The sequence below is a fragment of the Asterias amurensis genome, chromosome 14, assembly GCF_032118995.1.
Source record: "Asterias amurensis chromosome 14, ASM3211899v1".
Lineage (NCBI taxonomy): Eukaryota > Metazoa > Echinodermata > Asteroidea > Forcipulatida > Asteriidae > Asterias > Asterias amurensis.
Window position 1 is genome coordinate 1,022,968 of NC_092661.1, and position 11,822 is coordinate 1,034,789.

Consider the following 11,822-nt stretch of genomic DNA (forward strand, 5'->3'; position numbering starts at 1 on the left):
TCCCTCACGTGGTGAACATTGGAAAAAACATAATATATTCATTGAAAAACAACCGGACTTATAAAAACCTTCAGCTATACTCTTGATTCATTCTGGAACTAAAATTGCTAGAAAGACGGAATCTGTACCTAAATCATCCTGGCATGTCCCTAAATACGAATTTCAAGTTCGACGGATAAATTTGAACCCAAATCAAGGCTCAATCTAAACAAGCTTAGCACCAATGGAAGGACATTTCCAAGGGCTTTCCTCTCAATGCTATGGTGAGTTCCAAAAACGAGGCTAGAGTTAAAGGAGTGGAACCGACTCACACCCAAAATTCAGGGCATCTAATGCATGATACACACGGCACATGGTGAACATTGGAGAAAAAAAATATTCATTGAAAAAAAAAGCCCGGACTTATAAAAACCTTCAGCTATACTCTTGATTCATTCTGGAACAAAAAATGCTAGAAATACGGAATTTGTACCAAAATCATCCTGGCATGTCCCCGATTACGAATTTCAATGTTTTATGGCGGCTTCCAGAATTCTTGATACCGAAAATGACAAGTCTCAACAAGCCTCACTACGGGATTTTTGTGCACAGAGAAAATCAAAAGTTCGACGGATAAATTTGACCCCAAATCATTACTCAATCTTAACAAGTTTAGCACCTCTGGAAGGACAATTTCAAGGGCTTTCCTCTCGTACTACGCTTAGTGCTATGGTGATTTTAAAAGCGAGGCTAGAGGTCAGGGAGTGTAACCGACACACCCCGAGATGTAAGGCATTTAATGCATAATACACACGGCACGTGGTGAACATTGGAGAAAAAAAATATATTCATTGAAAAAAAAGCCCGGACTTATAAAAACCTTCTGCTATACTTTAGATTCATTCTGGAACTAAAAATGCTAGGGAAACAGAATTTGTACCTAAATCATCCTGGCATATCCCTGCATACGAATTTTAAAGTTTTAGGGCGGCTTCCAGAGTTCTTGATACCAAAAATGACAAGTAGGCAGCTGTGCTCCGAAACAAACTCAACAAGCCTCACTACGGGATTTTTGTGCACAAAGAAAATCAAAAGTTCGACGGATAAATTTGACCCCAAATCATTACTCAATCTTAACAAGTTTAGCACCACTGGAATGAAAATTTCAAGGGCTTTTCGCTCGTACTAAACTTAGTGCTATGGTTGTTTTCAAAGCGAGGCTAAAGGTCAGGGAGTGGAACCGACACACCTACGAGATGTAAGGCATTTAATGCATGATACACACGGCACGTGGTGAACATTGGATTGAAAAAAAGCCCGGACTTATAAAAACCTTCAGCTATACGTTTGATTCATTCCGGAACTAAAAATGCTAGAGAAACATAATTTGTACCTAAATCATCCTGGCATATCCCTGCATACGAATTTCAAAGTTTTAGGGCGGCTTCCAGAGTTCTTGATACCGAAAATGACAAGTAGGCAGCTATGTTTCGTATTACGACGCAACTGCAGTACCAAGGACTTGTCAGGTATTTGCTAATTTCATCTACACTTGTACTTATTTATCGTGTTTTTTGTATTATACATCATTTTTTTCTCCAAATTTTGACAACGACTGTAGAGGTATTTTTGAAATAACACAAATTACAATTGTGTTTGATATCCAGCTTGCTCTACAGAACAACAGTCATGTGTCAGACAATGGGAAATGCACTTCTTCGAATGCCAGTTTTGGTGAGTAAATTGTTACAGGAGGCATAATATTTTCTAATGCATTAAAGAAGTTTGTATTTTGTGGATGTTTTTTTTCTGTATTATTGCGGGTGTCGTGGCCCAGCGGGTCAGAGCATCTGGCTCAAGTTTTTAGGGTTAACCTGTGTGTTCTTGATCAAGACACTTTACAATAATGATTGCTTCTCTCCACCCAGGGGTAAAAATATGGGTACCTGTGAGGGCAGAGATGGTTTATGTGAATGATTAGCTTAGAGCGTGGTAACTCGCAGCACCGGCTGTATAATCCCCAGGGAGCTGACATGGTATAAGGAATGAAATAAGACCTAGTGACAAGGTTAAATGATGTGTAGCGCTTTGAGACGCCCTTCGGGTTGTGATACAAAGTTATATAAAAATCGATTATTATAAGTATTTTTATTGCAGGCATTATAGTCACTAAGTAGGATTTGAAACTTTGCATGGTGGAATGACGTTATGAAAAGTCTATGTAGGTTGGCTCATTTTACACCCCTCAGTTTAAAGACAGTGTACACAATTGGTAATTGTCAAAGAGAAGTCTTCTCACTTTGTGTATCTCAACATTATGCATAAAATAACAAACCTGTGAAAACTTGACCTCGATCGGTCGTCGGAGTTGCGCGATTACTCTGAAAGAAAAGAAAAACACCCTTGTCACACTAATTTGTGTGCTTTCAGAAGCTTGATTTCGAGACCTCAAGTTCTAATAAACTTGAGTTCTCGAAATAAAATTCGTGGAAAATTACTTCTCTCTTCAAAACTACGTCATTTCAGAGGAGGCCGATTCTCGCAATGTTTTGTATTATCAACCTCTCCCCATTACTTGTTGCCAAGTAAGGTTTTATGACAATAATTATTTTGAGTAATTACCAATAGTGTCCACTGCCTTTAAAAACATAAGTTGCTGACGATTCAACATGGCAGGTCTGAAGAAAATATTCAACACAGAAACGTAGGAACTTAGTGTTATCATTATTAATATTACTGACTTTTTTTAAACATCGTAAACTAATAAAGTGACTTCTTTTCTGATTGGTCAAAATAAATTTGAAAATAAGAATAACTCAATATTGGTCTAGCTACGGCCTACGCAGCCTGGCTGATCAACTGCCTTCAAGTCTCCAGCCTTTACATCGTAGAGCCTGCACTGACCAGAAGTCACGACGTAGTCGAGAGACAAGCAGCTTTTATCCCTCTTCCACCTCTTAAAGCATTGCATGATTGACTTTACTTCGGCCAACAGAGGGCGTGAATCGTCGACACATTCAACTTGGCCGTTGGAACATCATTGTGGACATCGGGGCATGGTGAACGATGGGTCTTCTACGACCGTAGCACTTGTAGGCTCAGCAATGGCTGTCAGCAAGAAAATTTATACATAATCACTGGCTGGCACAGTTTTGTTTTGAAGGTTTAAAAGTCTCAAGATTGGTGTTTTTGTTTTTGTTTTGTGTTTGCTGGTCTTTTGAAACAAATCCAGTGCAATAGTTTACTGATTTTGTTTTACTTGCAAGAAATTTAAACTCAGTATGCATATTGTTTGTTTAAAATTCATTTTTTTTTTTTTATCCTGTTGCGCTTGGTATTTTCTTAGAGTGGTATTTTTAACCAGAATTATTCAAAATCATCCAGCAAGTGCATCAATTAACCACCTAATGCAGGCTCATTAATTCGCTCGGCCCCAGCGGCCAGTCAATCCAGGACCGCTGGGATGGGCTAATCGCTTGCACAGATTCTTGTTCAGGAAGTACGTCATGCGTACACTGCATAGAAATATGGTGCAGTGTGAGTGTGATGCATGATGGGACTGTGCATTATTACACCAATGACAGTGCATGATACCTTTGCCCATCCCAGCGCCTTTGGTTAAAGCAAGGCGCTGGGGACGAGCGAAGCTCATTAACTTTACGCGGGAGACGCTACAATCCGCCGACAGAGGGCGCGATTCCCACTTAAATACTTAGTCAGATACCCTAAACCAAATTCAAGGCTGAACGTATAGATGGAGTCGAGCTTGATAAATCACGTGTGTCCCATTCAGAAACGCATGCGGTAGCAGAATTTCTCAAAAACATGGACGGTGGGGAGTGACTTGCTTCTTCGAGAGAATTTTGCCCGCAATTTGACTCCATTTTACCGTTTCTTGAAAAAGAAACGGTAGTTATGAAGTGCAAGACATGTGCTCACGAAGTAAATGCAAAAAGTAAGTTTGGAATAAATATATTTATTGTGGAAACCGGAGCTTGTAAAGTTGTGTGTGATAAAACTGATAGCCCCCTTGACTTGTGCGTTATTTATAAAATGGGTTGGCGGGGTCGGGACGTGGCCAAGGAGGCGGTGGGGGAGGAGGCTGATGCATGATCGCAACACTCAGACTTTGAATTGTAAACACATTAATGCAAACTCAGCTCAATGACTTTGACTCTGATGATGTAAATGACCTGTGACTGATAATTTGTAGTTGACAACAAATATTGATTTTTATTTTTTATTTTTTTAGGATATAAAAATTACATTCCTTTCACAGATTTTCAACAAAATGTCACAATTGTGTAAAGTTGTTTTTATTAATATTATCAGTTTTTTTTTTTTCTTTGTATCACTCAGCGATGACTGCATATTTTACATCACTACCAATAATTAATAGCACAGACAGCATTTTTTGAATGAATGAAAACAGACCTACCAAGTCTCACGCATTAGGCGTGAGACTCACGCATTTGGGCTCTGTCTCGCGCTCACACGCATAGCAACCATTTTATCACGCATTTGGGCCAGACCGGGAAAAAAATAAAAATTAACAACAATGCATTGCCAAATCGCGCTCGTGTGTACAAAAACGCAATCTACAATGTTTGCACAACCTTCAAACTGCACGCAGTTTATCAGAATCATCAACCTTGAGCTGCCGTACAAATTTGCAGATTGCACACGCTTTTGCTCTTCCAGCAGGTTCAGCTAAGATTCGGCAGAGCGCAAAAAGCTTTTGCGCAGAAGTTTTTTCCCGATTCATTTAGCAAATTCGTTAAATGCGCTCCATCCACTAGCGAAGACACAACAGGCAGAAGAAGTGAGCAAGGGATTTTGGACATCAATTTTAGTCAATTTTATTTTTTTATTTTTCGGGGGAAATAATCTGACACAATCATATTTCCACATTAACCATCAACATCTATTGTGTACCTCATGTGACTTTTAATTATTCTGAAGAGGTTATTGATGCATTTTGGAACACTTTTTTGTGCACAATTAAATTTCGGAATTTTGTTTTAGTTCATTAAAAAAAAAAAAGTTGGGCCGCGGTTATACGAAAGGCCTTCTAAAACTGGCAATTCTTTTTCGGGGGGGGGGGGGGGGGGGGTTGGTGGTGAGCTTTGAAAATTCTCAAGCATAGCTGGCCTCTGGACTCTGTGAAAAGTCACTTATTGTCTTCATTCTCATTACAGCTTCATTACATGGTGTGGTCTATCATTCATACCTGCGTCTCAACTCTCACAAGAATGTTGAAGGTTGTCAGGAGGTCGTCGTTGCCAGAAAGACCTAGGACCACTGGTGAGTGAAACACTGGAGTTTTATCTAAAATGTCTTAGGAATTGTCCAAATTGTTTAGGTTTATATCTTGATGTTTACATACAGAAATGTTTGTACATTATTGTTGTTTAGTTGCCCCTGCTAGATCCATCAAAACACTCTTTTTTTGTTCTTTCAGAGGTTTCAACATTTATATTACTCTGAATTTTTAAAATTGGCTTATGAAAAAAAAGATGCACAATAGATGAAACTCATTAGGTGACTTGTTGCATATTGGTTTCTTTTGAAGTATATAACGCCCAAAATATTTAGGTTCACCATTTTGTTTTTCTTCAAGGAAGACACAAAAACGAATCAGTGTAAAGGGTTTGCCACCTGTAGGGGGACCTCAGGTCAATTATGAAATGGTTTGAAAGAAAAAGGCACAATTTCGTTCTGAATAAAAGGTGGTTTATCATTCTGTAAATTTTGAAAAAAAAGCAACCCCAAAGTTCTTTGTTGGTACTTTTTAATTTTATTTCAGAGGTTTTATATACTTTGAAAATAGCGAAATTCAGTGATAAAGGTTCTATGCCATCTATAGGGAAACCTCTGGCCATTGTTTTAACTGTGTTTAGTTGAAAATGTATCACTTCATTTTAAACGGCGATTTGTTTTAAAATTTTGTACTTTTTGAAAATGACCCTCCCCCCCCTCCTCCAAATATTTGGTTAGAAATAGTTTTGTTTTATTTCAGAGGGTTTATATTTAACTCTTGAGAAGAGCAACATTCAGTGATAAATATGGGTTCGCCACCCGTGGGGAAACTTCTGGCCAATTTTTTAACTGTGTTTTAGTACTACTTCATTTTTAAAGGAAATTTTTTTTTATTTGGTAATTTTTGAAAATTACCCTCTCCCCTCCCCAAATATTTGGTTAGAATTATTTGTCTTATTTCAGAGAGTTTATATTTAACTCGTAAGAAGAGCAACATTCAGTGATATGGGTTCACTACCCGTAGGGAAACCCCTGGTCAATTTTTAACCGTGTTTAATTGAAAACTGTACCACTTCATTTTAAAAGGCAATTTTTATTTTTTATTTGGTAACTTGAAATTTACCCTCCCCCCTTCCCCAAATATTTGGTTAGAAATAGTTTTGTTTCATTTCTGAGGTTTTATATTTAACTCTTAAGAAGAGCAAAATTCATTGATATGGGTTCGCCACCCGTAGGGAAACTTCTGGCCAATTTTTTAACTGTGTTTAGAACCACTTCATTTCTGAAAGGCGATTTTTAAATAATTAATTTATTTTTGGAAATAACCCTCTCCCCCTCCCAAAATATTTGGTTAGAAATATTTGTTTTATTTCAGAGGTTCTATATTTAACTCTTAAGAAGAGCAACACTCAGTGATACGGGTTCGCCACCCGTAGGGAAACCGCTGGCCATTTTTTTTTACTGTTTAATTGAAAAATGTACCACTTCATTTTAAACGGGTCATTTATTTTAATTTTTGGAAAATTACCCCCCCCCCCCAAATATTTGGTTAGAAACAGTATTATATTAGAGGTTTTGTATTTAAGCCTTAGAAGAACAATCTTCATTGATGTAGGTTCGCAGCCCATAGGGAAACCTCTGGCCAATTTTTTAACTGCTGTTTATTAATTGAAAAATTTGCCACTTCATATTAAATATTATAGTTCATGAAAAAAAGCCCCTAAATATTTGGTTCTACATTTTGACTCTGAAAACAGCAGAGCAAAAATTCAGTGACAAAGGGTTCGCCACCCGTAACGAAACCCCTGGCCGATTTTTTAACTGTGTTTGATTGAAAATTGCACCACTTCAAATTGAAAGTTGACATTTGGTAAATTTTGAAAAATAACAGGAAACCCTTCCAAATATTTTGATATACAAATAAGTTCCTTTTATTTCAGAGGTTTTATATTTTACCTGTGGAAACAGAGAGCAAAAATCAGTGACAGTCTGTAAGAAAATCCCTGGCCAATTATTTTTAAATGTTTTGGCAAAAAAGCAAACGTAGTTTGTTGATGTATCAAAATCTTTACCTTGGATGGATTCATCGCTACTGTGACAGGGTTTGCTTCTTTCTGTTTTCTGAGCAAATAGAACCAATTAACCTATTTTGCTGAAACTTTCACTGTTTTATTTCATCTTTCTAACCATTTGTGAAATCGACCCCAGGATGGTTAGGGTCAAAGGTTCATTTTTTATGTAAAAGTAATTTTTTTATTTACTTTTTTATTTTACAGGCATCAAGAGATTGAGTACTCCTGACGAGAATCAACATCTTCGGATCAGTCTACACTTATAGATCTCAAGACAAGAGCTCACTGGAACAAGGAGATGTAATCACCACCGGCGACGACGACGACAACGATGACGACCTGATGCCACAGAGATGTCTTACTGATGAGGAGGCCGATTTTTGGACTGGTTTATTCTTTGAAAAATGCGGCACTTCATATAAGGTGATTTATAAGTTTTGAAAAACAAGCCCCCAACTATTTGGTTCGATATTTTTAACTCTGAAGACAGAAGAGCAAAAATTCAGTGACAAAGGGTTCGCCATCCGTAAGGAAACCCTTGGCTGATTTTTTAACTGTGTGTGATTGAAAATTGAGCCACTTCAAACTGAAAGTTGACATTTTGGAAAATAAAGTAAACTCCTCCAAATATTTTGATATACAAATAGGTTCGTTTTATTTCAGAGGTTTTATATTTTACCTGTGAAAACAGAGGAGCAAAAATCAGTGACAAAGGAATTGTGTCCGTATGGAAACCCTTGGCCAATATTTTTTTAAATGTTTGGGGATAAAAAACCACCATCATTTGTTGATGTATCAAAATCTTTACCTCGGCTGAATTCATCGCTACTGTGACAGGGTTTGCTTCTTTCTGTTTTCTCAGCAAGTAGAACCAATTAACCCACTTTGCTGAAACTTTCTCTGTTTTATTTCATCTTTCTAACCATTTGTGAAATAGACCCCAAGATGGTTAGGGTCAAAGGTTCATTTTTTATGTAAAAGTAATTTTTTTATTTACTTTTTTATATTTACAGGCATCAAGAGATTGAGTACTCCAGACGAGAATCAACATCTTCGGATCAGTCGACACTTATAGACCTCAAGACAAGAGCTCACTGGAACAAGGAGATGAAATCACCAACGGCGACGACGACAACGATGACGACCTGATGCCACAGATGTCTTACTGATGAGGCCGATTTTTGGACTGGTTTATTCATTGAAAAATGCGCCACTTCATATAAGGTGATTTATAAGTTTTGAAAAACAAGCCAACAAAACATAATTTGTTGAAGTATAAAAATCTTTACCTCGGCTGGATCCATCGCTACTGTGACAGGGTTTGCTTCTTTCTGTTTTCTCAGCAAGTAGAACCAATTAACCTATTTTGCTGAAACTTTCACTGTTTTTTCATCTTTCTAACCATTTGCGAAATCGACCCCAGGATTGTTAGGGTCAAAGGTTCATTTTTTGTGTAAAAGTAACTTTTTTAAATATTTTTTTCTGATTTACAGGCATCAAGAGATTGAGTACTCCTGAAGAGAATCAACATCTTCGGATTTCTCTCAATTAGAGATCTCAAGACAATAGCTCACTGGAACAAGGAGATGAATTCACCACCAGCGACGGCGACATCGACAACGATGATGACCTGATGACACAGAGATGTCTTACTGATGAGGAGGCCAAATTTTTGACTGTGTCTATTCATTGAAAAATGCGCCACTTCATATAAGGTGATTTATAAGTTTTGAAAACAAGCCCCCAACTATTTGGTTTTTTATTTAAACTCTGAAACAGAAGAGCAAAAATTCAGTGACAAAGGGTTCGCCACCCGTAAGGAAACCCCTGGCCTATTTTTTACTTGTGTTTGATTGAAAATTGTGCCACTTCAAATTTAAAATTGACATTTAAACTTTGAAAAATAGCGTAAACACCGCCAAATATTTTGATGTACAAATAGCTTCCTTATGTTTTAGAGGTTTTATATTTTACCTGTAAAAACAGAGGAGCAAAAATCAGTGACAAAGGGTTCGTGTCCGTATGGAAACCCTTGGCCAGTACTTTTTTAAATGTTTGGGAAAAAAAGCAAACATAATTTTTTGATGTATTCAAATCTTTACCTCAGCTACTGTGACAGGGTTTGCTTCTTTCTGTTTTCTCAGCAAGTAGAACCAATTAACCTATTTTGCTAAAACTTTCACTGTTTTTTCATCTTTCTAACCATTTTTGAAATAGACCCCAAGATGGTTAGGGTCAAAGGTTCATTTTTTATGTAAAAGTAATTTTTTTATTTACTTTTTTATATTTACAGGCATCAAGAGATTGAGTACTCCAGACGAGAATCAACATCTTCGGATCAGTCGACACTTATAGACCTCAAGACAAGAGCTCACTGGAACAAGGAGATGAAATCACCAACGGCGACGACGACAACGATGACGACCTGATGCCATAGATGTCTTACTGATGAGGCCGATTTTTGGACTGGTTTATTCATTGAAAAATGCGTCACTTCATATAAGGTGATTTATAAGTTTTGAAAAACAAGCCAACAAAACATAATTTGTTGAAGTATAAAAATCTTTACCTCGGCTGGATCCATCGCTACTGTGACAGGGTTTGCTTCTTTCTGTTTTCTCAGCAAGTAGAACCAATTAACCTATTTTGCTGAAACTTTCACTGTTTTTTCATCTTTCTAACCATTTGCGAAATCGACCCCAGGATTGTTAGGGTCAAAGGTTCATTTTTTGTGTAAAAGTAACTTTTTTAAATATTTTTTTCTGATTTACAGGCATCAAGAGATTGAGTACTCCTGAAGAGAATCAACATCTTCGGATTTCTCTCAATTAGAGATCTCAAGACAATAGCTCACTGGAACAAGGAGATGAATTCACCACCAGCGACGGCGACATCGACAACGATGATGACCTGATGACACAGAGATGTCTTACTGATGAGGAGGCCAAATTTTTGACTGTGTCTATTCATTGAAAAATGCGCCACTTCATATAAGGTGATTTATAAGTTTTGAAAACAAGCCCCCAACTATTTGGTTTTTTATTTAAACTCTGAAACAGAAGAGCAAAAATTCAGTGACAAAGGGTTCGCCACCCGTAAGGAAACCCCTGGCCTATTTTTTACTTGTGTTTGATTGAAAATTGTGCCACTTCAAATTTAAAATTGACATTTAAACTTTGAAAAATAGCGTAAACACCGCCAAATATTTTGATGTACAAATAGCTTCCTTATGTTTTAGAGGTTTTATATTTTACCTGTAAAAACAGAGGAGCAAAAATCAGTGACAAAGGGTTCGTGTCCGTATGGAAACCCTTGGCCAGTACTTTTTTATCTGTTTGGGAAAAAAAGCAAACATAATTTTTTGATGTATTCAAATCTTTACCTCAGCTACTGTGACAGGGTTTGCTTCTTTCTGTTTTCTCAGCAAGTAGAACCAGTTAACCTATTTTGCTAAAACTTTCACTGTTTTTTCATCTTATCTTTCTAACCATTTGCGAAATCGACCCCAGGATGGTTAGGGTCAAAGGTTCATTTTTTATGTAAAAGTAATTTTTGTATATATTTTTTTATATTTACAGGCATCAAGAGATTGAGTACTCCTGAAGAGAATCAACATCTTCGGATCTCTCTCAATTAGAGATCTCAAGACAAGAGCTCTCTGGAACAAGGAGATGAATTCACCACCAGCGATGGCGACGTCGACAACGATGATGACCTGATGACACAGATGTCTTACTGATGAGGAGGTCGATTGTTTGACTGTGTTTGTCAATTGAAAAAAAGCGCCACTTCATAAAAGGTGATTATTAATTTTGAAAAACAAGCCCCCAACTATTTGGTTTTCTATTTAAACTTTGAAAACAGAAGAGCAAAAATTCAGTGACAAAGGGTTCACCACCCGTAAGGAAACCCCTGGCCGATTTTTTACTTGTGTTTGATTAGAAATTGTGCCACTTCAAATTGAAAATTGACATTAAAACTTTGAAAAATAACGTAAATCCCGCCAATATGTTGATATACAAATAGGTTCCTTTTGTTTTAGAGGTTTTATATTTTACCTGTGAAAACAGGAGCAAAAATCAGTGACACAGGGTTTGTGTCCGTATGGAAACCCTTGGCCAATACTTTTTTTAATGTTTGGGAAAAAAAGCAAACATAATTTGTTGAAGTATAAAAATCTTTACCTCGGCTGGATCCATCGCTACTGTGACAGGGTTTGCTTCTTTCTGTTTTCTCAGCAAGTAGAACCAATTAACCTATTTTGCTGAAACTTTCACTGTTTTGTCATCTTTCTAACCATTTACGAAATCGACCCCAGGATGGTTAGGGTCAAAGGTTCATTTTTTTGTGTAAAAGTAACTTTTTTAAGTATTTTTTTATATTTACAGACATCAATAGATTGAGTACTCCTGAAGAGAATCAACATCTTCGGATCTCTCTCAATTAGAGATCTAAAGACAAGAGCTCTCTGGAACAAGGAGATGAATTCACCACAAGCGACGGCGACGTCGA

The 11,822-nt window shown here is 37.1% G+C and overlaps 1 long non-coding RNA gene across 1 annotated transcript; it reads left to right on the top strand.

Annotated features, from left to right (window-relative positions):
• The first annotated feature begins 3,809 nt into the window (after positions 1–3,809).
• On the top strand, positions 3,810–11,103 carry LOC139947480 (uncharacterized). Its single transcript, XR_011787353.1, has 8 exons — positions 3,810–3,934; positions 5,178–5,283; positions 7,515–7,733; positions 8,324–8,534; positions 8,804–9,025; positions 9,604–9,814; positions 10,084–10,305; positions 10,889–11,103. It is a non-coding gene; the product is annotated as an uncharacterized lncRNA (long non-coding RNA).
• The last annotated feature ends 719 nt before the right edge of the window (positions 11,104–11,822 follow it).